Source organism: Scyliorhinus canicula, chromosome 3, assembly GCF_902713615.1.
Source record: "Scyliorhinus canicula chromosome 3, sScyCan1.1, whole genome shotgun sequence".
In the NCBI taxonomy this organism is placed as follows: Eukaryota; Metazoa; Chordata; class Chondrichthyes; order Carcharhiniformes; family Scyliorhinidae; genus Scyliorhinus; species Scyliorhinus canicula.
In genome coordinates, this window is record NC_052148.1 from 217,808,791 (window position 1) to 217,835,158 (window position 26,368).

The following is a 26,368-nucleotide window of genomic DNA, read 5'->3' on the forward strand; positions in this document are numbered from 1 at the left end:
CTCCCACAGTCCAAAGATGTGCGGGTTAGGTGGATTGGCCATGCTAAATTGCCCGTAGTGTCCTAAAAAGTAAGGTTAAGGGGGGGGTTGTTGGGTTACGGGTATAGGGTGGATACGTGGGTTTGAGTAGGGTGATCATTGCTCGGCACAACATCGAGGGCCGAAGGGCTTGTTCTGTGCTGTACTGTTCTATGTTCTATATTCTATGATTACCTGCGATGATTAGACCGATTAGCAGCGATGATTACCCGCGATGATTACTGTAGAACGATTAGCCGCGATGAGTAGCCGCGACCGATTAGCCCGATTAGCCCGATTACCCAGCCATAAAAGGGGTACCTTTTCCAGTGCAGGTATCTTCGAGTTCAGTTACTGTCGTTTAAAATGTTTAAGCGCAAGTCTTACACAGTGAAGCAAAAGATACATTTGATAGACCGGCTTCGAAACGGGGAAACAAAGGCAAAATTATCCAGAGAGACTGGTGTACCAGAGTCAACTCTCCGTGGGTGGGTGAAAGATGAGCCCAATTTAAGAACATATGTTGGGACAGTTTCTCAGAGTGAAGGGCTTACCAGGAAAAAGGCAAGGAACGCTAGTGACATTAACTTGGAGAAGGCTGTGTTCACCTGGTTTGTCCAGGAACAGTCTGGTGGCACCCCCCCTATCTGGACCTATCATCAGGACTCAGGCTGAGAAGTTCCATCACCAGCTCCACCCCGAGGACAGCAATTTCGTAGCCAGCAAGGGTTGGCTCCATCGGTTCCAGAAAAGACATGGGATAGGTGCAGTTACCATCAGTGGTGAACAGAGATCCGCCGACTCAGGAGCAGCAGCAGCCTTTCCCGACATCCTCAAGAACTACATGGTGCAAGAGGAGCTGACCCCAGAGCAACTCTACAATGCAGATGAGTCAGGGCTCTACTGGAAGATGCTGCCTGACAAGACCCTAACTGTCAAGGATGATGCCCACAAGACTCTGGGGTACAAGCAAGCCAAGAACAGGCTCACCATCCTGTTTGCCAGCAATGCCACGGGAACACAGAAGCTGAAGCCATTGATTGTGGGCAAATTCAAGTCTCCTAGATGCTTTCACCACATCAACATGGAGAACCTACCCATTACCTACCGGAACTCTGGCAAAGCCTGGATGACAGCTTCCTTATTTGAGGAGTGGTTCTTCAAGTTCTTCGTACCCAGTGTCAGGGACCACCTTAGTGCCCGCAACTTACCGCAGAAGGCCACACTCCTACTGGACAACTGCTCAGCACACCCTCAGGGAGATGTTCTCAAGACCAGGGATGGGCAGATCCAAGTGCTCTATCTCCCAAAGAACACCACCAGCAAGATCCAGCCATGTGATGCTGGCATCATTCAGACCTTCAAGTCTGTATACAAAAAGGAACTGATCCTGGAAATGATAGACTCTCCTCTCACTGTCCCAGATTACCTGAAAGCTATCACCATCAAGGATGCCTGTTATCTGGCAGGGAAGGCCTGGGGAGCTGTGACGGAGAAGACCATCGCCAACTGCTGGAACAAGGCCCTAGGAGCAGCACTCCCACGACTCCAACATTACCCGGCTGAAGAGGACTTCGTAGGCTTTACTGAAGCAGAGATCAGGGCAGCTGAGAAGAGGCTGGAGGACCACCTGGATGAGAACCTAACACTCCAGGATTGGGTGAACAGGTGGGCAGCAGCAGAGGACGACATGGCACCCACAGAAACATTCACAGAGGAGGAGATCATCGACCAGGTCACCCAAGAGGAGGCAGAAGAAGAAGAACCCCAGCCCACAGTGGCAAAGAGCCACCCGGATGCCATCACTCACCTGAAGTGGCTCATAGCATACACAGAGCAACAGGACTTCGACCCGATATACATCCTACACCTGAAGAACCTCCAGAGGCAAGCACAAGTCAAGATGAGGAAGGGGATGTGCCAGAAGAAACTCACAGACTTTTTAAAATGATTTTTAAAAATATGCTTGTAAGTACAATTTTAAGTATATTATTGTATGTATATATTATTGTATATATTTTAATAAATTTAAAACTTGAACGAACTTTGATGTTTTTTATTTAAAACGCCCTTCCATTCAGCAATGTTCAGCACAGTCAGCGATGTTTCCTCTCGTTCATTCATTTGGATATCCGCCATCTTGAATATCCGCGGCTCGGATACAACGCGGGTGGCTGTCTTGGACCCGAACACCCGCGGTATAAGGGGGGACTACTGTAATAGTACAACAATATTAATCTTTATTAGTGTCACAAATAAGCTTACATTAACACTGCAATGAAGTTACTGTGAAAATCCCCCAGTCGCCACACTCAGGCACCTATTCGGGTACACTGTGGGAGAATTCAGAATGTCCAATTCACCGAACAAGCACATCTTTCGGGAAACCGGAGCACCTGGAGGAAACCACACAGACACAGGGAGAATATGCAGACTCCACACAGCAGTGACCCAAGCCGGGAATCGAACCCTGGACCCTGGCTCTGTGAATCAACGGTGCTAACCACTGTGCTGCCGTGCTGATCAGCAAGAGGTTACCTTTCCCACGTTTGACCTGAAACCATGAGAGTTCATGGGATCCAGAGTCAACATTGAGGATTTGCAGGGAAACTCCCTCCTGACTTTATGCCACTGTGCTGGTGTGACAGGACATACCCAGGGATGATGACAGTAGTGCCTGTGATGTCATCTGTAAGGTACGATTCCTTGAACACGATTGTGTCAGGCTGTTCCTTGACTAACCTGTGAGACAGCGCTCTCAATTTTGGCAAAACCCCAGATGTTAATAAGGAGGACTTTGCAGGGGCAGGATCAACAGGGCTGGGTTTAGCTCAGTGGGCTAGACAGCTGGTTTGGGATGCAGAAAAAGGACAGTAGCATGGGTTCAATTCCCGTACCAGCTAAAAATTCTGAATTTTCCCTCTGTGTACCCGAACAGGCGCGGGAATGTGGTGACTAGGGGCTTTTCACAGTAACTTCATTGCAGTATTAATGTAAGACTACTTGTGACAATAAAGGTTATTTATTTATTTTTACCATTGCCATTTCCAGTGCCTCAGTCTATGCTGGGTGTTCCATCCAGTTTCATTCTTTTTTTACTGACTTTGTAGCAATTCAATACAACTGAGTGGCTTGCCAGGCCATTTCAGAGGATTTTTAAGAGTCAACCACATTGCTGTGGGTCTGGAGTCACATGTAGGCCAGACCAGGTAAGGAAGGCAGGTTAGTGAAGCAGCTGGCTTTTTTTACCACAATTGACAGTGACTAATGGTTTCATGGTCATCATGAGACTTTTAATTCCAGATATTTATTGGATTCAATTGCTACCACATGATTACCGCCCAGAGTATTACCCTGGGTCTCTGGATCACAATCCAATGATAATACCACTACGCCACCGCCTCTCCTGTGGTCACGAAACCAAGCCACGCAATGAGGTGGACACTTGACATCACAGATGATATCACAGAGAAATTGAATGGTGCCAAATACTTCAGTGAACTTGACCTCAATGCTGCCGACCATCAAATTGAGCTGCAGAAGAATCAAGCTGCCTTAACATTATTCTCCACTCACATAGGACTTTTTTGGTGCACAGGCTCAACGTTGTTTCAGCACATGGTTCAATGTGCACTTTAAAGACTTGAAGGCATTCTGAACAACGGTGATGGCATTTTCATCCAGGGGGACTTTGAGAGTGATCTCGAGACACATCTACATGCATGCTTATGGCCTCTTCGAGAATGCAACCTCACTTTGAACAAAGAAAAGTGCTTTCCAGTGAAAGCAGAATCAAAATCGTTGGCCGTATGTTCAGTAGTGAAAGAGTATCACTTGATCCACTGAAGATTAATGTCATTGCAAATGCTTTGGATCCTACAAATGTTCAGGAAGACCAGAGTCTACCAGGGCTCATTATGTCCAGTAGACGCTTCATTCCTGACTTCATGGTGATTACTGTCCCCTACACAATATGGCAAAATAGGCTGCCAAGTGAGACTGAAATATATCACACAAACCGTCGATACAGCAGATCAGATAATGGTTGTTAGCAAGTTACACAAACATCTATTTTGACCCTGAGAAAATCCATCTAGTTATGGACTGAAGCCTGGCTGACTCAGGCATAGTTCACGAATAGACTAGGCAGGCACCCCATCAATTATTGCAATGGCAAGTATCATTAACGCCTGTAGAGCAAAATTATTTGCAAACAGGGAGAGAAATGCTCCCAATCACATGGGGTATTTTACACTTTCATCTCCAAGAGTATGGAAGAAAGTTTGAACTAATAACCAAGCATAGACCACTCGTAAATTTGTTCAACAATCCAAAAAGTAGCTACTCATATAGAATGTTGGATGCTCGAATTACAGATGTACATGTTCCACCTTGAGTACCCGCCGGGCAATCTCAACTCAGTAGACATTCATTCATACATCCATTGCTGGCATTCAGTCCGACTAGTTGTGAAGAAAAGATTGTCAAACAACATCTTTTAAAAAGTAATTTAGAGTATCCAATTGATTTTCTCCAATTAAGGGGCAATTTAGCGTGGCCAATCTACCTAGCCTGCACATCTTTGGGTTGTGGGGGAACGACCCATGCAAACACGGGGAGAATGTGCAAACGCCACACGGACAGTGACCCAGAGCCGGGATTGAACCTGGGACCTCAACGCCGTCAGGCAGCAGAGCTATTCCACTGCGCCACCATGCTGCCCCGTTGATCAACCTCTTAACTACCTAACTTAAATATGGTGCCGAAAGCGCGAAAGCTGGCTAACATGAAACGGCTACAAGGTGAGGTTCTGTAACTATGTATGACAGCTATGGAATCACAAGTACTGGCTTGAGAGAACATCTACAAATGACATTACTCACACACTGCAAGGTCTTCACAATGGTCAAAATGAGCTCACCATTAAAACCACATTGTATGTGTGACACAGCAGTTATTTTCATTCTGCACTCATTGAGGGAATATGTTATAGATACAGCACATGAAGGTCACCAGGGAATTGTCAAAATGAAACAACTCCTTTGGGAAAAAGATATTGGGCCCGATTCAGCGGTAATAATTCTAAGTCTGTTTTCAGACACGTTTGGCGGAGTGTTTCTCAGGGGCTGCAACACCGAGATTCATCCTGCTATTCATTGGGGCCTGGGGGAGTTTCTCCCTGTTGAGGCCACACTTTGGCTCTATCCCTGCACTGGTGAGGACAAGCTGCTCGCAGATCCATCTCTACACCTGCCTCCCTTTCAGGCCTTCCCTCAGGCCCTCCCCTACTTTCAGGAGTCCCCTTCACCTCCCCAACCTTTTCTTGGTCCCTCAAACCCCTCTAACCCCTCTCTCACTGGAAAGCCCCCTCCCCATGGATCTGACCTTGGCACTGCGAGCCTGGCACCCTGAAAGTGGCCTTGACAACCTGGGTATGCCGCCCAGACACCCTGGCAGTGCCTGGGTGGCGCTGCCAAGGTATCAGGCTGGAAGTGCCAAAGTGCCTGGGTGCCAGGGGTACTATCCTGACTTGCCCTGCCCCCTGACCACCAATGGCCAACGAGACCCATCGAGGGGCCATCACACCTGTTCCACCTTTGTGGAAATCAGTGCTAAACTGCGCCCAGTTGAAGTCTCACAAGCAAGCCCAATAGCTCATTTAAATATCATTATCATCGGACAAAGCGGGTTGGGTGACTCACAATTGACCCGGTGACTGGCGCGGAGCATGGTTTGGGGCTCTAGCGGGATTCTCCCATTGCACCTCGCTCTGCACCAGGCACATCACGTTCACTGAATCACACCCGTTGTTTCCAGGAATTAGCTGTTCAGTTGAACACAAAATCAATGAGAGTTTGTCATGTCAAGCAACCACAATGTCAAATCTTCATGATTTACTCAATGGGCGAGATTCTCCGTTTCCCGACACTGATACCATAATCGGCGATCGGGAGGAGAATCCATTCCGACGCCCAAATCGGGGCTGGCACCGGTTTGACGACGGTCAGCCATGATCCGCCCCCTCAGTAAGTGGCGTATTCACATTGCGCGCCGCACGCCATTGCAACGGCATTGGCGTGTCATCGGCGGCCCTCCCGCGATGCTCCATCCCAGGTGGGTCGCATTCCCGATTGCGCAGTGGACATGTTGTCTGAGCGGTCGGGAATCCAGCGTGGCGGCTGTGGACTGTGTTAAGCGTCGCCAAACTCGGCCGGGATCCATGCCGCTGGCCGGGGTGGTGGGGGGGGGGGGTTCCGCGAGGGCTGGGGGGACTGGTAGGGGTGGCCAAGGGAAGTCTAGGGGGTGGCCTGTGGGGTCGTTGATGGTGGGCCGTGTCCGCACACGGCCAGTGCCATGCCGGATGGCGCAACCGTCGCAGGTCATTGTGTGCACATGCACGGCCAGGGACCCGGCTTTTCTCCAGCTGTTTTTGGCGCGGGAACCAGGATTTTCACCTGGCACCGCTGCCCCTCAATGGTCCTAGAATCTGTGACGATTTGGCCCCGATTTTCAGGTCATAAAACACCCGAGAATTCTCTGTTTGAGCCAGCACTTAGCCACTGAAAGGGAGAACCCACCCATTATGTCTCCTGCAAAAACACCACATCAGTGTTTATGCCCTTTCTTTGGAAAAGACTCTTGATCTCTTGACGGGGCCACCCATTCCCCTTACATTCCCGGTGACCAGTCAAATTAGGGGTCTCCCCACCCCCCCGCCCCATTCCAAAAGCAGCAAATTTCCATTTGTAGAAATAATTATGTAGTACTTCAATGAATTAAATCATCTCAACCCTTGCCTAGATCTTTGTTTGAGGTCCCTCAAACAGTGAGAAGTGGCAATGGATCTCCTTTCACCAGCAATGAATTCAGTAAAATTGCAAACTACATTGGCTTCATTCATCAAAAAATCACACCCCACATGGCAAAGAACTAATGGAAATGTCAAGAGATTCATGAATTGTTTTAAAGAAGCGATATATATAACTGTTGCTGAGAGCAGCTTGTGGAAGCTGGAGTTGTATTGCTTTCTTCACAGTTATACAGAGTATCCTCACTCCAATACTGGAAAGTCTCCAGCAGCACTGATCTTTAAACATGCTAAGTGCACACATCCTGCTGAGCTAACCTGCAGAGCTAACAGTTAGCGCATACATAAATGCGATCAAGAAGAAAAGGATCGAGTGAAAGTCAATGCAGAGCAAAAGATAAAATTCAGGGCTGCACCACTAAAGCAAGGAGATAAAGTGCGAATGCAATGAGATGGCTGCGTTGGAAAGTAACAAGCCGCTATTACATTGAATCATTTGTTGGGACTAACAGAAAAGAATCAGCGAGCAGTGCTAACTGCAGTTCACAAATCATCACCCATCATTCTCCAAAGCAATGAAAACATCATTCTTCAGCATTGAATCCGATTCCAACATCAACAACTCAGATGAAGAACATAAATTAAATGAGGCCACACCTAATGGCAGATGATATCACACTCGTGAAAGAAGACGTCCACCATACTGAAGTGACTATATTATGAAGTGAACTATTTTCAGTCGGTCAACAAGCCTTTTATCACTTTGTATATGACTGAGTGCACTGTTAAATTAATAGAAAAGTTAAAATATGTAATCGTGTCACTGATGAAGGTGAATGTTCAGTTTATGCTTAAGTTTATTGTTCACACCTTTGGTAATGAATCATTGAAACACTCTGCACCTCTCATTTACTGAGATGGGGGCAATGTATTGTATTGAAAATTGCATTGTGCATTTTGTCCACAAATGGCTCCCATACACATGGACCAGCAGAGGGAGTTCAAGAGGAGAACAAAGAATCCATGTTTTAACAGCATGTGAGGCAGTTCTCATCCTTACTGATTCTTACTATTTCTCCCAAGAAGTTCACAGGCTCCACGTCGGAGCGTGCATAAAAGATTTACAAACACACACTAGATGTACTTGGGCTTTATGGATGAATAGAAAGCTAAGATGTTACTGCTTGTGGCTGATTTTGCTGAGAATGAAGGTGCGATTTGTTTTCTCCACATTTCCATGTATTGGCAGATACTCTCTGGAAGTGCAGGGATATTTAGGAGAGACTATGGTGTGAGTCTTGTTTTTAATACTGTCCAGAGAGACCAAGCGATACTAGGTGTGGGAACTTGAAGTAAATGGCAAGATTGGAGAACGAAGGTCGATCTTTATTTGATTGAAAGGACAATGTAATTTAAATCATTTATTTGAGTGCCTAGTGAGCCTCCCCTGCACCAATGTCATTGTGTCCTCCATGTGGTCCTTCATGCCTTTCCGGATGCTGCTAATTGGTCATCAGCTTCTTCATTATCATCCTCGTCTGAGGATTTCTTGTGCTCCACTTCCCCTTGCATTCCCCTTCTATAATGCCAGATTATGCAAAGCACAACAGACCACCACAATGTGGGATACTTCACTGGGACAGTTTGAAGTGCCCCATTGGAATTATCCAGGGCAGCCGAATCTCACGCTCAAGAGACCTATGGTCTGTTCAATGGTCACTTAAGTCCAAAGATGTGCGGGTTAGGTGGATTGGCCATGCTAAATTGCCCGTAGTGTCCTAATAAAAGTAAGGATAAGGGGGGGTTGTTGGGTTACGGATATAAGGTGGATTCGTGGGTTTGAATAGGGTGATCATGGCTCGGCACAACATTGAGGGCCGAAGGGCCTGTTCTGTGCTGTACTGTTCTATGTTCTAAGTCACCTAATGGCTGGTGTTGTGTTTCTCGTCTGCTTCTGGGCTAGGATTATAGAATTACAGGAGGATTCCTCACTGGAATCTGTAGCCATCACTTTAATGGGTAATCTTTGTCGCCAAGCACCCAGCCTTGCAGGGGGCTCTGGGCATTTAGGGGGTCATGATTCTGTCCAAGGTACATTGCCCGCACCTGCAGGTCAGGTTGGCAGTATTTGAAGACTAGTTGCACATGCACATTGATGAAATGAAATCCCTTACTGTTAATGATGGTCGCTGACTGGTCTGCGGATGAACTGATGGTCACATGCATGTATTTTATAACACCGTGCACCAAGGGGAATCCAGCGATATCCCTGAATACTCTAGCTCTCTTGGACTGATTGTCTGCATCGCTGTAAAACTGCATGTATTGACTCAACCTCCTGAAGAGTGCATCATTCACCAGTTAGATACAATGTTATGCCGCTGACTGGGAGATGACACGCGTCTCCAGTAAGCCCTTGGAATGAACTGGAGGCATAGAAATGAAGGACCACATGACCATCACTGGCGCTGACAATGGGTCATCAGCCATCCCAATGGGACTCAGCTCCTCAGCCATCATGGCACAAAGGCCTGTGATAGCCTTGCAGGAGAGGCACAGTCTTCAGTGACACAGCCACACTGAAATCTGGAGGGAGCAGATCCTCTGTTTGTAAACTCTTACAACAGAGGAGCTTCCTCTCTGTACTGGCACCTGTTTTAAGTTCACTCTGTGGCCTCCTGTTTCTTCACAATCCTGAGGTTGCCCCTGCAGGTTGTCAGGAGGTTTCAGCTATCTGGTTCCATGTCCCTGCACTTGCCTCCTTCTCAGGCTCTCTTCCTTACTGGAGAATCTGTGGATCCATGGATGATACCCATGACACTTGGGCATTGGTAGTCTGAAAGGCCACTCTGCCAATTCCTTCTTCAACACAACCTACCTCTTAGCCCCAATGGACCCACATGTCCATAAAATACTGATCAATAACAGCATTAATTATGTTAACTCAATTGCTGCTTTTTCAAAAGCATGCACTGTTCACACTTTATTTGTCATCTGCCACTGGTAAAATATGAATCTGGTAGGATGGAATTGGAGGTCGGTGCCGTCAGCACTCCACTTGATTTTATGCTCCCGCTCCCCCACCTCCAATGCAATCTGCAATGGAAAATCCCAGACTTTACTGGGAAACATTGACACCATCTGAGATGGCCACCTGCAAAGGACCATGGGAATTGTGGCCAACCCAGGACCCAGACAGATACAGAGCTTCTGTGTATTTGAAACGCAGGTAGCTAGACCTGATAGAAACCCCCGCTCGTTTGCATTCTAATGGCCCATTTCCCCAGAACAATAGGACTCCAATCAAGAAACCGATACAGCCACAGACTGATCGTCGCCACTCCCTTTACTCAGAGAGCACAACTGCCAAGGTCAATGACCGCTAAGGACCCGCCCAGCCACCAAGGCACCCGCCCTAAATCAAAGGCAGTGTTCGAAACCTGTCGAATTATTGGGTCGAAGATTAAGGACCGCCCCAAAGAGCGCGAAAACCCTAGGGGGATAAAAGAGAATGCAACCATGTGTTCAGTCTCTTTTGGACCCGGCCTTTGCCAGCCTCCTTTGAATCCGGTCTGTGCCAGCCCAACTGCAGCGTAAGGACCAGACAGCCAAGTTCAAGACCAATGATCGCTACCTGACGGATGAGCCCAGCAGAGACAGAGCCACTTCTTCAAACCAGCCACGTGATCAAGATAAAGGCCTTATCCACTTGCAAAGTGCCGGTCGCCTGAAGTTAAGTATAGGTTATTGTAGTTGATAGGCGCAGTTTAACTTGCAGTATATTGTGCTTGCATGTCCAAGTAACCCTTGTGTGTAAATAAACCATCTTTGAACTTGAACTGACTAACCGGTTGTGTGGTCATTTGACCGATATACGGGAAAGCCTTGTGGTTCAGTAAGAGAAACAGAAACACCCACAGTATTGACGACACTGTTGGGACATAATATCATATCAGAAAAAGAGCCTCAGTATCATATTGGCGACTCTAAAGAGCAACATTATTATAGTACTCCGTTAAATTGGCAACAACTCTTCTAATAAGGTTTCATCGGGTTTTACAATATTCATGAAGTCCATCTGCTGCACTATCACATTTGTACATACTGTTAGGAATTCTGTGGAGAAACAAATGAAAGATAAGAAATAAAACTTATTCCACCTTTTTTCCGCCTATTTGATTCTCTCTGCATCATGTGTTGTTTCCTGCTTCCAAGTTTAAGTTGGCAGCAAAGTCTATTTGAATTCCTTGCTCTGTGATTCATTAGTACTCTTAACTGTTACAAGTATATCAATACATTTTAATCATGGCTAAATACTGCTAATAGGAATATGTTCCACCGCCAGTTCTTTACCTGCAAACTGACTTCAACAGAAATGTTTAATTTTTGTAATGCTTATGCAGGTTCAATTAGTCACTGAGTTTAAGAAAGTTTAATTAACTATCTGTAAAGCTACAGACGTTTGTCAAAGATTGATTGAGGTTGTCCCAGCAATTGAATGGAGCAGTGCCAACCCAGCTAAAATCATTTTGCAGCTGGGAGCCTGTGAATAATAAAAATGTATCCAATAATCTTAAGCCTACATATGTCACAAATATTATAGACTATACACTAGCAAATCTGCCATGGAACTGCTTGCAATGAGTCAGAGGTTCCACTGTTGCGAGTGAAGGAAGTAAAGTAAACATGGCCATAAAGATTTGGAAAGTTTGTAAGAGAGATACACGAAGAAGGTGAATCCTCCTCTTCCTTCTTGCATTTTACTTGGGGTCATCACTAAGCTGGTTGATCATCTTTCTCCATCTCCTCCTGTTGATGACCCATTCCTCTTCCGATCTCGACGTGTTTAGGTTTCTTGCCACCCCATCTTCCCTTCTTAGGCTTTCGTCTTCACCTTCTTTCCGGCAGTCCCATCTTCATTATTCTCCTCACCACATTGCCTCTCCCGCCGCAACACATGACCACCATTTAAATCTCCTCTTGGCTTCTGTCTTTGATGCTCCCACAATCTTCATTGACCCCCTGATGTGCTGGTGCCTGATTTTGTCCTTTCTCAATACTCCACGCATCCATCCATGATGCCGTCAAGAAAGTGATTGAAGTGCTTAAAACTATGAAGAGCTAGAACAGCGTAGACAAATCCAAAGCATTTCCAGTGACTGAGGAATCAAGAATGACGGGACACATATGATATATTTATTAAAATATAGGACAGAGAGCAGAAGAATTGGTGAGACTGTGGAATGCATGACACGAGTTAGTGATTGGAGCAAGACCATGGGGCTAAATTCTCTCAGGCTTTTCCCACACTGCCACTGTATCTGAGATTGAGGCTTGACGAGTATCCAATCCACAAATGGAAATGGGGGTTTCCACTAAATGTCCGACCAAATTATAGTGACAGAGCAGGAGAAGCTGCAAGGAAACTCCCGAACATGTTAATATTTCTGAATAGGTTAGATAAATGATTGATAGAATGTGGCAATCTAAGGGAAAGGATATGGGATGAGAGCAGATACATGCATTACGATGACTGCTCATGCAGAGGATTGTAGGATAAGGGTCTAAAGGTTTAATGTGAGACTAAGTACAGTGCCACCCACACAGTGATATAAGAGAACATATGACCTACACCTCAGGGTAAGTAAGTGTAGTGTTGGACAGAACCATGTGTGGCAGCAAGCATGGATGCAGCTCCCAGCTTGGACCTTTACTGTACTTTAATAAATACTTAACTTTGAATTATCTAAAACAATAAGTACCTTAATTAGACCAACTGAACTATGCTCAAAATCTGACAACAATGATAAACAGCAACACAGGCTGATTGGGATGGTTGGTAATTTCTGTTTCATTCTAAGTTATTCCCTTATAGAAGGCTGTATGCAAGCTTACACTGAGAAGCTGCTGGGATCTTGGATCCCTAAGCTTCCTTGAGGTTTGCAGGGTAAAGGGCCTACTTATGATTCTGGGACATTCGGAACAGCAATGGTACACTGGTGCTGCTTTGCTTCCATTCTTATAATCTAAGCCACTCGGGAGATGGAGCGCTTATCAATCCCATGAATTGTGAGCCTCTTCTTGCTGATTCTAGAGTAGAGGCCATTACACCTAACTTGTAATACTGTTTCTCACTGTGGGTGGGATTTTCCGGCCCTGCCCGTCGCCGGAGCATCCAGTGTCGCTGCAAGTTGATGGACGTGAGTTGGGCCGCCGAATCTCCCGCGGTGGGTTCTGCTCCAACTGGGGCCGGGAAGTCCCCGCCTGTATAATATCAATTCTACAATAATTTTATCTCTTTCCTTCCAGCCATTTTCTGTGCTTATTTGCCTTCTACACCAGTTCACAAGTGATTAATTGGATTGGTCTTTCTCCCTTTACTGTGGCTAGTTAGTCGTGTGGAACATTCTGGAAGCATGAAAATGGTATGTAAACTAGCGCGCTTCGTTTGTAGCTACGAACAGAACAGAATGCGACCATTCACTCCATCGTGTCTATGTCGATGCTTTGTGGGAATAATCCAATTCGTCCCACTCCCCAGCTCTTTTCCCATCATTCTGCATTTGTTTTTAACGTTTCAGGTAAATGCACAGTTCTCATTTGAAAGTTCATATTGAAACTTTTTCTACATCCTTCCAGGTCGTGAATTCTAAACCATAACAACTTGCTGCCTAAAAAAATATTCCTCATTTCCCCTCTTGTTCTTTTGTCGATTATCTTAAATCTATGATCCTCCTGCCAGTGGCAACAGTATCTCATTTATTCAACCCAAAACCTCTCATAATTTAAACACCTCTATTAAACTTGACTTCAACCTTTGTCCCCCAAAACTCTTAGTAGCCGACAGTTAACTCCTGAGTTATGCATGGACTGCAATTTCTAGCCTATTAAATAAATATTTTGTCAAAGGGAGGCCAAGGTATTCGAATATTAACAGCTACTGTCATTTAAATTAATAGAACTCAAAGTTGTAATTACATTGTAGATGGTAGGAATCATTGATGGGTATTGAAGTAAATCAAGTCAAACACCTCAAGCTATGGTTACTGCACAGCTTGATTTAGCATTAACATTGCCAGAGATCATTACATGGAGGTTTCATGCCCTGTGGCATGCATAGATATATCAACTTATTGTAAAACATTTCAAGCGTGGGAAATTTGTTGAAAAGCTGCGTGAGATGCAGTAGTTTCAGATAAAATTTGTAGCAATATTGCTGTTTTAATGTTTACTACTGTGGATGTTTAAAGTGTTATTTTGCTTGGAAACAATGGCCCAGAATTTATTGAAAAAATATGGTGATAATGCATACAGCTATTAACATGGAAATCGGTCAGTTTGCGGTAAGGAAGAATTAAACCATAAATTAAGATTTGCCACAAGTTGCTAAATACTTTGTGGCGCCCTGCCATTAACCTCATGAAACAGCATATCACCATTAACTTCCCCTTGATTTTCATGAACTTGATGCATTTGCCCGTTAATTGCACAGACATGAAGTTAAGTTTAGTAAGTATCCTTTTAACAATGTGATAACTGTTAATGATTGTTAAGCAACCTCTTTGGACCAGAAAGTGCAGTTACAAATGTGGACATTCATTCTTGCATTTGGTGAATTGTTGGAGGTTTTTAAAATGTCAAATTTTAAATTACAACACTTTTTCTTACTGTCCCCTTTTCTCTTTTGCTGTCTCTTCATTCAATTTGCCTTTCTTGGGGCGTGATTTTACGGCCATGCTGCGTCAACAGATAGCTAGCCGCGGTGCAGCTTGGCCAATAGGAGCCAGGCGATCCCGATCTCAATCCCGAGATCTACCCTGCTCGCAATGCCTCGCGAGATTGTGTTAGATGTGAGTCCCACACGTTGTGGGCAGGATCACTTTTTTAGAAAATCTGCATATTAAAGCGGCAGCTAGTCTCATTTTAATGTGCAGATTCATGAGGTACCCTAGACGTGGGATCAGTCTCCCTTGCCTTGGAGACCTTAGGTGAGTGCTGTTCAGTACTGGTCTGCACAAACAGGGACCAGATGTAATGGCACTTGTGGGGGCCCTCCAATCCCTGGGATATGCATGTTTTTTGGGCAAAGTGGTACCCTAGTACTGCTGGTGGCACCTAGGCACCCTGGAAATGCTACCTGGGTGCCAGGCTGGCATTGTCATTGTGCCCAGATGGCACTGCTGGCTCACAGTGGCACTACCAGGTTGGCAGTGCCAAGGGACCTGGAACCCTCCCATAATGTGTTGGGCCTCGGTTGGTGATTGCTTTGGGGTCCCCAGAGATTGGGACGCCATTTAAAAATCATGTCCCCAGGAGGGCTTTCCGACCTTGGAGACATTAGAGGAGGAGTTTAATTTGCCGGGTGAGAATGGGTTTCGGTATCTCCAAGTGCGGGACTTTGTACGGAGACAGGTCCCAGCCTTTCCTTGCCTCCCGCTGAGGGGACTACAAGATAAAGTGCTATCAAAAACAGGGGTTGAAGGTGGGAAGGTTTCAGACATATACAGGGAATTGTTAGAGTGGGAAGGAGCCCCTATCAGGGAGGTGAAGAGGAAGTGGGAAGAGGAGCTTGGAGGGGAGCTGGAAACTGAACTGTGGAAAAAAGCCTTGAAAAGGGCAAATGCGTCCTCGTCCTGTGCTAGACTTAGCGTGATTCAGTTCAAGGCAGTCCACAGGGCCCACATGATGGTAGTTTGGATGAGTAGGTTTTTCGAGGAGGTGGAGGACAGATATGGGCGGTGTGGGGGTGGCCCGGCCAACCATGTTCATGTGTTTTGGGCATGTCCGAAACTGAGGGAATTCTGGCAGGGATTTGCTGATGTTACGTCGGGAGTCCTGGAAGGTAGGGTAACTCAGAGTCCAGAATTAGCAATATTTGGGGTGCCGGAAGATCCGGGGACAAAGTGGGGGAGGGAGACTGATATCCTGGCCTTGTCCCTGGTGGCCCGGAGATGGATCTTGCTGAGGTGGAGGGACTCGGAGCCCCCGAAATCAGGAGTGTGGATCAGCGATATGGTAGAGTTTCTCAGTCTGGAGATAATCACGTTCGTTCTAAAAGGATCAATACAGGGATTCGCCGGGAGTTGGCAGCCGTTCATCGATATCTTTAACAAAAACTGAACGTCAGCAGTAAGGGGGAAAGGGAAAAAGGGAGTGGGGGGGGGGGGGAGGAAAATAGGAGGCATGGTAATGTTAAATAAGGACAGGGAATTTAGTGTACGGGTAATTGGGGAGAGGCCGGGAGAAGTGGGGTACGTGGTTTATTGATTGTTGTTATTTTAGGGGCTATTTTGTGCGTCGACCCGCGCGGTTGTTTTAGAAATGTCAATATATTAAATTGTGAAAATTGCAAATGCTTCAATAAAATATTTTCAAAAAAAAAAAGTAATGTCCCAATCTCTCATTACACTGTGGGGTTCCGACGAATGGAGATCCTCAGTGCACAAAAAGGGACTATATGCGGCCTTGGCTGCACGTTCCCTGCTGAGTCCCCATATCTAGGGCGAAATTCTCCAACCCCACGCAGGGTCGGAGAATCGCCCGGGGGCGCCGATATTCCCGCTCCCGCCATGTTCAAAATTCTCCCACACGCCATAAAACGGCGTTCTTCAAATCCCGCCGCCCGCCTCGGAGAACGGCTGGCGCCAGCGGGATGCCATTGTTTTTTCTGGCTTAATTATTCTCCGGCCTGGATGGGCCGAAGTCCCGCCGATGTGGCCACGGGTCACGTCGGCGAAAATCAAAGTTGGTTTATAACGGCGTCAACCATTGATGATGGTTGACGCCATTCAGTTACCTACATCGAGTGCCCGGGGGGGTTGTGAAGAGAGAGTGAAATCACTTACATCGCGTGCCGGGGGGTAGGGGTAGGGGTAGGGTAGGGGTAGGGGGTAGGGGTAGGGGTGGGGGGTAGGGGGGTGTGGTAGGGGGGGTAGGGGTATGGGGGTAGGGGGGGTGGGGGTGTAGGGGTAGGGGGTAGGGGGTAGGGGTAGGGGTAGGGGGGTAGGGGTAGGGGTAGGAGTAGGGGTAGGGGGAGGGGTAGGGGTAGGGGGTAGGGGTAGGGGGGTGTAGGGGTAGGGGGGTGGGGGGTGGGGTAGGGGGGAGGGGGTAGGGGGTAGGGGTAGGGGGTAGGGGTAGAGGGGTAGGGGTAGGAGGGGTAGGGGGGTAGGGGTAGGGGGTAGGGGGTAGGGGGGTAGGGGTAGGGGGGTTGGGGTAGGGGGAAGGGGTAGGGGGGTAGGGGTGGTAGGTGGTAGGGGGGTTAGGGGGAAGGGGTGAGGGGGGGGGGTGGGGGGTAGGGTGGGTGAGGTGGGGTAGGGAGGGGTAGGGGGGGGGGGGGGTAGGGGGTGGGGGGGTAGGGGTAGGGGTAGGGGGTAGTAGGGGGTAGGGGTTGGGGGGTGGGTATGGGGTAGGGGGGGGAGGGGGGGGGTGGTGTTGGGAAGCGAGATAGATAAATCACTTACCTCGAGTGCTGGTGGGTTGGGGGGGGGGGTGTTTTGTGAAGAAGAGAGTGAAATCACTTACATCGAGTGCCGGGGGTGTGGTGGGGGTTGTGGGGGCGGGGGGGGGGGTGGGGGGGGGGGTGTTGTTGGGGGGTGGGGGGGGGGGTTGGGAAGAGAGAGAGATAAATCACTTACCTCAGTGCGCGTGGGGTGGTGGGGGGGTTTTGTGAAGAGAAAGAGAGTGATCATTACATCGCGTGCCCGGGGGTCGGGGTAGGGGTGGTGATCGGGGGTAAGGGTAGTGGGTGGGGGGTAGGGGTTGGGGGTGGGGGGGGGTAACGCAAGGTTCTGCAAGATGGCATAATTAAGTTCAAACATTGGAGTAATAAATAATGAGGATCACCAAGAGTGCAGCAAATTCTTTTCTCTCTCTCTCAGATAGGCACGCAGCACAATATACTCGCCATTTTAAAAAAAACAAGGCATTCACATCTATTCCAGCCGTCTTGGTTGCGGACTCTGCCACCCCTACTCCCTACCCCCCACACCTCCCCTACCCCCCACCCCCCCAACCCCTACCCCCACCCCCCCACCCACCCTACCCCCCCACCACCCCTACCCCCTACCACCCCCCCGCCACTCCTACCCCCCCACCACCCCTTGCCCTAACACCCCTACCCTACCACCCCTACCCCCCTACCACCCCTACCACCCCCCCCTACCCCCTACACACCTACCCCACCCACCACCCCCTACCCCGCCACCACGCCCTACCCCCCCTACCACGCCTACCCCCCCCACCACCCCTACCCCCTACCACCCCTACCCCCCACCACCCCTACCCCTCCTACCACCCCTACCCCCCCCACCACCCCTACTCCCCCACCACCCCTACCCCCCATCACCCCTACCCCCCCACCACCCCTACCCCCCACCACTCCTACCCCCCTACCACCCCTACCCCCTACCACCCCTACCCCCTAACCACCCTTACCCCCCCACCCCTACCCCCCATACCACCCCTATCCCCCCAACCCCTACCCCCCTACCACCCCTACCACCCACCACCCTTACCCCCCCACCCCCCGTACCCCCCTACCACCCCTACCCCCCCAAACCCCCCCCCCACCCCCCTACCACACCTACCCCCCCAACTCCCCCCCCAACGCCGGGCGGCGTTGATGATGTCGCCCGACGTCAACCGACGCGCCACTTCCGCAGTGTGTGAAACTGACGCGTACAGCGTCACTCTGCTGCTGGCCCTTTCGGGACGGGAGATTTTGGGCTGATAAGCGGGCCCCGATGCCTGAGTCACCAGCGCCGTTTTTGCCCGCCGGTCAAGGGCGTCACGATGGACTTCGGTGAATTTCGCCCCTAATGTGAGTATAGTTTTATAGCATTGTGTTTCTCGGTGCTACGAGCGCTGGGAAACACGCAGCTAAACACACTCGCTACGGGATTTTGTTCCCATTTAGTTGAAGCGCAAGCTTGATTTCTCTCTCTGTAACTACTTTATCTCAATCACCATCATTCTCAGTACTTCCTCTGTTTATTTAAAACTAATTGGCTAAAGCAATATATTGTTGGTCCCGTGATTCACCGTGATCCCAGGTGCCATGTTGCACTCAGCATGCCTTTATCAACTTGCTCTTCGAGCAATTTTGTGGACACCAGTATTTTTGAGCTGAAGGGTACAGAAACAAGACTAACTGAACTGCAGCACCGTAAGGTGTTTTGCTCCATTAAATTTTGTGCCAATTGATTTTCCTTGAAAATGGTTTTATTAAAATTATTACAGTTTTTTCTCAAATCAGCTTCTCAAACAATCACTTTTTTGTAATGTAAATCTGCAAATATTGAATATAACCATTTTGATCCTTGAATTAAAATGTACAGCAACATAAAACAATTATTTAATTTGTAAAATTGTGAGAATAGACTACATTGTGGTACTATGCAGCTTGTATGCAGAATTAGATGCAGTACAAATAGAATTCACTTTTCAGAATTCACTATCAAAGTTTCTATACTGACCTTAATCTACGTTTTTGATATCAATGTAATGAAAGATCAAAAATATGGAGGATTATAGAATCCCTACAGTGCAGAAGGAGGCCACGCGGCCCACCGAGTCTGCACCAGCCCTCCGAAGAGCACTTCACTCAAGCTCGCTCCCCCATTCCATCTCATTAACCCCTTAATATAACCTACACATCTTTTTGGACACTATGGGGCAATTTAGCATGGTCAATCCACCTAACCTGCACACCTTTGGGTTGTGCGAGGAAACCAGAGCATCAGGAGGAAACCCACGCAGACACAGGGAGAAAGTGCAAACTCCACACAGACAATGACTGATAGAAATTGGCTTCTAGTTAGCTAGAGATGATACAGGTAAAAGGTTTAATTGAGAACTTATTAAGAGTAATTAACTAAATCATAGTAACCATGTGAGTGAGGAAAGCCGAAAAGCTGGGAACACTTTTCAAATTGCTTGAAACTTGTTAAAGACTGAAGGTCAATGGCGTTAAATAGCTAAAAGACCCCATTGTGTTGTAAAGAACTTGGCTGATGTCCCAGTCCTGTTTCTATGGTAACAACCAGTCTTGGGTGATAAGTCCTAGCGAAGAATATTCACACCTATTTAATATTTAAATACATATTTTTCTTAAATTGACGGGCAGTTTGACCGAATTGAGTGAATTATCAATTAGTTAAAGCCAATCACAACTGTACAGAAGGCGAAACATGAAGATAATAATCTTCTTAAGAATCACTTGTCGGGATGGAAAAATCCATTCTGGAATCACTCTCTCTCTCTCTCTCTTTCTGAAACATATGTGTTTGCTGCTTCCTTTGCTATCGCCATCTTTATTTTGATTAAATCACTCAGTCATTTCATACTGTGTATTATGGTTTGAAGAATTACCACGATTTGTTATTGAATGAAAACTCAACTATTGTATTCGCTAAAGACAATCAATCTGACCTAACCTTGTATTGACAAATAACGTTTACCAGTGGCACAAGCTGACAAATAAAGTTCAACTGAACTTTGTCAAAAAGCACAGACTTGACCTCTTTTATTTGGGAACTAAGAAGGGATAACGGATATCCAGGGTTCCAAATAGACACAGATCCATCAGTGACCCAAGGCCAGAATTGAACCCGTGTCCGTGACACTGTGAGGCAGCAGTGCTAAGTACTGTGTCACCGTGTCGCCCCTTTAAGGTATTAGTCACAGAGGCTTATTTATCCATTGTTAAAGTTATGATAAACCTGGAAGAAATGCTGATTCAAGCGATTAGAGAGGGTGCAGAAAAGATTCACGAAAATGGTTCCAGCGATGAGGAATGACTGTTATGTGGATCGACTGGAGAAGTTGGGACTATTTTCCTTGAAGAAGAAAAGATGGAGAGATCAACATCATGAGGGGGTGTATTTTACAGCATTCCACTGGCATCTCAGATGTGTAGAAGAGAGCAGGTGGCCAATCCGCTGACTTCCAACCTGTCTTCCAGATTACAGAGGAAGGGTAAGACATCAAGCAACTCACCTGCCCTTAAGTGTATTCAGGCCCTAAAGGGCAGCACGTCAGTGCAGTGGTTAGCACTGCAGCCTCACGGCGCCAAGGTCCCAGGTTCAATCCCGACCCCAGCTCACTGTCCGTGTGGAGTTTGCACATTCTCCCTGTGTTTGCGTGGGTTTCGCCCCTGGTTCAACTCCCATACCAGTTTACCCGAACAGGAGCCGGAATGTGGTGACTAGGGTTTTTTCACAGTAACTTCATACTTGTGACAATAAAAGATTATTATTGTTTATTATTATTACAACCCAAAGATGTGCGGGGTAGGTGGATTGGCCACGCTAAATTGCCCTTTAATTTGAAAAAATGAATTGGGTACTCTTAATTTATTTATACAAAAACCTTATTGAGGGCCTTAAGTGAACAATTAACTGCTACTTACAGGCATCAGTCCACTTCTTCTGCAAATCTTCGATCTGCGGAGGAAGCGGGCACAAGGCCAACAGCTGAGTATCTTTGACAACGCAGGTTGTTGTGGGTTAAGAAGTGTGTATCTCCTTTTCTGTTCCCCTGTACTCACTGTTGCCCCCCCCCCCCCCCCCCCCTCAGAAAAATGGCAATCTCCTCTGTTCCTGCTTCTCTGGCTTCTTTAACCCAACACCACACCTCCCCCAAACCCTCGCTGCGGTCTTCCAGCCATGTCTATCCAAAATCCCCAGACTGACTAATGTTCGGGAGGCACCTTCCCTTCTTCCTCAGGACTGCAACGGCTTTTACTATCTTCTGGTGCTGCTGGGAATACTTGGTGAGCAGCTCTCTGTCCTGTCCCTGAAGGGCACAAGTCCTCCTCGACGTTAATTAAGATTGCCCCCAGTGTATTATTGCTTCAGGGCAGCCAGATTTTACATCAGTGAGGCACTGACTGTCCATGCATGCCCACCATTAAAATCCAACCCAAGGTGACGGGACAGAGTAGATAGGGAGAAGCTGATTCCATTGGTGGAAGGATAGAGTACTGGAAGACACCAATTTAAGGTGATTGACAAAAGAAACAATCGAGGCATGAGGAAAAGCTTTCAAGCAGTGAGTTTTTAGGGTCTGAAATGTACTTCCTGAGAGTGTGACAAAGGCAGGTTCAATCAGGGTTTCCGTATGAGAAGTGGAAAATTATCTGAAGATAAAAGATTTGCAGGTCTGTGGGGAAAAGTGGAGGACTGGGGATTAGTTGAGTTGTGCTTGCAGAGAGCCAGCACAGACGTAACCATCCAAATGCCCTCTGCATGTGCTCTAACCATTCTACAAGTCTATGATTCTTGTACTCAACATAAAGAGAAAAGTCTTGAGAAGATGGTCAATCTCAGAGGTCAGATTGCCTCTGGAAGATTGATTTTACGGATACCTGCTTGTTAGGGAGCCTTAACTACCAGTCTTGTACATTTCCAAAATCAGCCCTCATGTCTAATTATGTATCTACTGTGTCCTGGGTGTTGGAAGGGCCATCTTTACTGAAGTAGATAAAGCTTCAGTTTCGGATGAGATGCATCCAAGGGTATTGACGGAAGTGAGAGAAAAATTGCAAACGCACCAGTGACAAACTTCCAGACTTCCTTAGACACAGAGTGGTGCTAGAGAATAGAGAATTGCAATCATACAATAATTTCATGCTGTACAGGCAGGGCCTAGGGCGGGAAACCTGCCAATTTAACAATTAAGGGCCTTTTCCCGTCCTGCCTCAAGTACTGGACTGGCGTGAGTGGGTGCAGATATGCTGGAAAAGAAACACTTACAACTTTCCCCCTCTCAGGTGCCAAGGGGGGAAAGGGGGGGGCACCTCACTGTCAAAGCCCCCCCAGAGTGGGGGTGCCCTCTCCTCCCAAGGACGTTGGAACTCTGGGACACCTTCCCTGATGGCCTACGCTCTGATCCCATGATTTCCCCCCTCCTGAACCCCACCCAGACCCTACTCTTGCTTCCCCGGGACCTACATTTTCAGAGGTCCTGGTACTGAGTTCCAGGGAGACCACTGCACTACCGCTTCTGGCCACTGCAGCATTGTACCTTGCCTGGTTGCAGAACAGTCGGCCAATCTTATTGGTCGACAGTTCTCACACATGGGACTTCCTTCCAAGGACAGGTGGAAGTCCCACCCACTCTTAATTAACACTCAAGTGAGTGTTAAACGGCAGTAGGAGTTTGAGAATTGAAGCCAAACAGGCAGCCTCTGGCTCTTGGGATGGTGAGCGCCGATCACCCAGCATGCTTAAAATTCTATCCATTGTATGTGGTGGCGCGGCGGCACAGTGTTTAGCACTGCTTCCTCACAGCACCAGGGTCCCAGATTCGATTCCGGCCTTGGGTGAATGTATGTGTGGAGTTTGCATATTTTCCCCGTGTCTGCATGGGTTTCCTCCGGGTGCTCCAGTATTCTCCCATAGTCCAAAGATGTGAACATTAGGTGGATTGGCCATGCTAAAGTGCCCCTTAATGTCCAAAGATGTGTAGGTTAGGTTAAGGGGTTATTCAGATAGAGTGGGGGAATGGTTTGGGTGAAGTGCTCTTTCAGAGGGTTGGTGCAGACTCAATGGGCCTTCCATGTCCCACCCCCCACCTTCTTCACAGACCAGTCCTTGGAAGTAATGTTGGAAGCAGTCAGTGGATAGAGACAGATGCTCTGAAAGAGGGGGACAGCTATCCTCACGAAACAGGCTTGGCCAGAGATGGAAGTGACCAGCCTGAATGAACAGAGAATATGGATCTAGTGCAGGAAATGGCTTGGTGACCTCCTGAGGTCTGACAAGTTGAGCTGCATACTCGAGTCATATGACCACTATCAATTGTCGCCTTCTTAGCTGTCTCGAGTACACATATCCTCTGAGGAACAACATTTTCAACCACACAGAAGAATGTCTGCTTCGGCTTCTTCTCCGCAAGACCACTGCCGTTCACTCTCAATATGCTGACCTAGAGCTGACCACCCCCATCACTTTAAATATTGTGCCTACTTTCTGATAAAGACCATACAATGCTAACTGAAAACCGTAACAAACCTAATTCAAATATATCGCCGTTCCTTCACTGGGTCAAAATCCTGGAACTCCCTCCCTAACAGCACAGCGGGTGTACCTACACTACATGGACTGCAGCGGTTCAGGAAAGCAACTTACGACCACCTTCTGAAGGGTAACTAGGGGTGGGCAATAAATGCTGGCCGAACCAGTGATGCCCACATCCCGTAAATGAATTTTTAAAAACGTTTGGCAATTTCTGCTCGAAGAGCTTAGATTTTGCATGTGAGGTGGAGAAGCCACCTTCGCCATCCTGATGGCAATGGAGAAGGATATCCTGTAAATCGGCAGGATGGCACCAGTAATAGCTATCGCCAGTGGGGAGAAAGGAAATGTCGAAGGTTGCAATAGTACCTCCTTTGCTTTCAAACAGTAAAAGAGGGTGAGAGAAAGGAGAGATTTACAGGGCGGAGAACACAGAGAAACAGGGCTGAATTGTGCTATTTTCTGGCCAAGTGCCAGCTCAGGCAAGCAAAGCGGAGTGTAGCCAGCGACTGCATTGCTGACTTTTTCCATCGGATTTTTTAACACTTTGTCAAAAAAAACAAAAAAAATAAGAGACAGGTCATACAACATCATGTTGTTGGGGCGGACTCTGAATGCGCGCACTTTGCCAGCAGCTTAGGTTTCTGAAGGACCGAGCAGTGCCAGGGAAGTAGTGCCAGGATACTGCCAGGGCATAACCCTCTCTCCCCTGGGGGCTGTACTTACCTTTGTGTTTCTGGAAGTTTCTCTTCAGCAGTTGCGCAGCATTGGGGACCTGTCATGATTGGACAGTCTAACATGGAGGGACAACAATCATGTATAAATGCCTGATATGCATATTCAATTAATGTAAATCGGAATCCCAACTTTTAAATCTCGGATGCTCTTTACATAATTAGCGGGGGACAGGAACAATCGAGCCGGAAAATTTTGCAGGATTAAAAACCATTTTAAGTTTCCTGCTTGATGCTCCACCACCCCACCCCTCAAAAAAAAACATTGGCAGAAAGTCGCCCCTTCGTTTCATATGGGTTCCAAAATCCAGAATCAACGTCCAATGGGATATTCTTTCCTGGAGCTTTTCCAGTGACGTTGACTTCACGTGATGAGATAGGCATGCAGAGATGATTCAGTCTTGTAAGTGATGGTAAAGAAATTGCAACAGAAGCAAAGTAGACAGGGCCTTGTCTATGAGGATGTTAACCAGATGGCAAAAAAGCAGAATGAGACTTTTGCAGTACAGCAAAGCAATATCACTGGTTCCACAAACCAGAGGGCCATATCACATGACTCCCATCTCGCCACATTGTCTTTGACAAGGGATGTGTTTCTATCATTTGGGCCCCAGAGATTATTGCATGCCTCAACCATTAAGAATTGAAAAGAAAGGGACAACATGGTACCGCAGTGTTTAGCACTGCTGCCTCATGGCGCTGAGGACCCGGGTTCGATCACTGCCCTGGGTCACTGTCCATGTGGAGTTTGCACATTCTCCCCATGTCTGCATCTCACCCCCCACAACCCAAAAAGATATGCAATGTGGATGGATTGACCATGCTAAATTGCCCCTTGATTAGGAAAAGAAATTAGATACTCCAAATTTATTTTTAAAAAGAATTGAGGCTGGGATTGAACCCGAATTGAAAAGAAAGTTGCGGAACACCAGGGGAGGGATTCTCCCATATCCGGCGGGGCGGGCTGTACCGGCGCCAAGGAGTGGCGTGAACTACTCCGGCGTCGGGCCGCCCGGAAGGTGCGGAATCCTCCGCACCTTCAGGGGCTAGGCCAGCGCCGACGGGGTTGGCGCCGCGTCAACCAGTGCTGAAGGGCCTCCACTGGCCGGCGTGAGTTGGTGCATGCGCGGGAGCACCGGCGTGTACTGGCGTGATCCCAGTGCATGCGCAGGGGGGTTCTTCTCCGCGCCAGCCATGGCGGCAGCTTAAAGCGGCCGGCGCGGAAGGAAAGAATGCCCCCACAGCACAGGCCCGCCATGTGGTCCCCGGTCACGGGCCAGGCCACCGTGGGGGCACACCCTGGGACCAGATCCCCCGCACCCCCCCCCCCCCCCCCCGAGGACTCCGCAGGCCGCCTGCAGAGCCAGATCCCGCTGGTAAGGACCTTGTTTGATTTATGCCGGCGGGACTGGCAGAAAACGGGCGGCCACCCAGCTCATTGTGGAGCGGAGGATTGCGGGGGGGGGGGGCACTGCCAACGGCCCCCAACCAGCGCAACACAGTTCCCGCACCCGCCGAAAAATTGGCGGCAGATTATCCGGCAGCTGCCGTCGGGGCAGCGGGATGAAATTCATGCCTCCCCCGGTGATTCACCTGCCCGGCGGGGGGTCGGGGAATCCCGCCCTTTGTCCTTGCACATGAGCAGTGTCCTGTTGGCCAACCTGGGTTATTAAATGTGGATGGCCTTGGCTGGAGATGTTGGAATTGTTCTGGTAGACATTTTCAAGAAGGCAGCTCACCACCACCTTCTGAAGGGCAACTAGGGATGGGCAATAAATGCTGGCCTAACCAGC